The following is a 1797-nucleotide window of genomic DNA, read 5'->3' as shown; positions in this document are numbered from 1 at the left end:
GCTGCAGACCTTCAATTATATAATCATATTAAAGACCTTTCCCCCTACATGTGTTAGTCTATACATTTAATTTTATTTAATTAAGTTTGACTCAGAACCATAAAATGCCGAATGCCTTCTTTTGTGTGCCAAGTCAATTCAGGACCCAACTGCCCCCTCAGTCCCTTTATCTTGACTCTCCTCTCATGGAGTCCTGTGTGAAAAGCTCATTGATAGTTAAGGTTGATAATCTCTGATGCTCCACTACACTCCACCAAATATTCTCTCCTAAATAACCAACAAGTCAATGACAGGCGTTCTCACCATCTAAACCCACGCTGACTGCCCACCACACTGATCCTTAATTCAGAAGAGCCCCCTCTTATCAGCATTACTTACTTTTTAATGTCTCCTTTCTGAAATCTCGTCCTCTCTTCTCTCCTGATGCAGACTTTCTCCTCTCGCTGTGTCCTTCCTGCTGATGGAGACTCGCTGAGCTTCACTGTCACCACTGATTTCTCATCTGAGGACCTGAGAAAGGAGCTGTCAGGTCTGACAAAGAGTCTGCAGAAGATCAGCCAGTGGGACATCATGACAAGGACTCCATCAGGTACAGCGTCTGGTGACATTGTTTTTGTTATTAAAGTCCATTAAGAGGACCAGAGTGACAATAAGAGGACACTGAAGAAGCCCTGCTCTTTAACGTTTATCTGCCATCCTTTGCTGTTTATTATTTTTTACTATATAGCGCCTTTCACAGTCATTAGCTGAGTGATAATAAACTCTCCAAATAATCAGTTACTCTTAATCAGATGTTTTGGAATTTTAACTTGAAATGTTACACTCCTTATACTTTTTCCATATACTCTCCTAAAAGTCCTTTTTTCACTTAACTTTGAGATTCTTTTTATTTCCTTTGCTCTGCTCACCTTAAGATTAATGAACAGAAATGTGTTTTAAATGGCTAAGCCGGCTCAGAGCACAAATGAATTGTTTATTTGAGAATCAGAGAAGACGTTAATGGACTCAAATTGAGCTCAGCGTCAGTGCTTTATAACATCAGAACATCTCAATCTGCTCCTGCTGTCTTCGCTGTCCATTACATTCTGCTGGATGGAGTCCACGTTAAAAGTTCACGTTCATCCATTTTCAGCTGTGCTCCCCCTGGGCTCTCATGTTTTATATTCCTGCTGTTGTTTGCTCAGAAGTCGTGTCTCCCACCGACATTTAAAAGGAGTTTACAAACCAAATGCCTTTTATTTGATATATTTTGGTGGTGAAGATAAGCAAATTGGAGGACTGCGTCAGAACTCTGACTACTTGAGGACCACCTGAACATTTCAGTGAGTGCAGCCTCAGAGTAAAACACACTTTATAAATTATGAATTACGTATATTTACACATAAAGACAGCGATTTGTTTAAAGACAAACTAAGGTGAAGCAGAGAAGAGCACAGGGTCCATCCCAGCCGTCCACCACATTAGACATTTACTGTATGTGTGTATTGTGAAATAAGCAGAGAGAGTGGGCACAAAGAGTTGGGGTACCACCCTGAAATACCCCATTTAATGATGAAGATGAAATAAAAAGCACAAAGACGGAGCACAATGATGACGCCTGCTGCAATCAAAGGCTGTCAAGTTAAAGTCACTTGTGATTCGGAGCTCCGTCTTCCTCAGTCACAGATCTGTAATGAACACCCACTTCTGGTGACATTTTATAGTGGTGTCACAGAAGAGTCGGAGCTTAATTAGCGGCTGTGGAAGTGACGTCACTCGTCTTGTGGCCTGTGAACTCACTGAAGTGATGACGTTAGC

Source organism: Polypterus senegalus, chromosome 4 (assembly GCF_016835505.1).
Source record: "Polypterus senegalus isolate Bchr_013 chromosome 4, ASM1683550v1, whole genome shotgun sequence".
Lineage (NCBI taxonomy): Eukaryota > Metazoa > Chordata > Cladistia > Polypteriformes > Polypteridae > Polypterus > Polypterus senegalus.
This window is presented reverse-complemented; position numbering follows the sequence as displayed.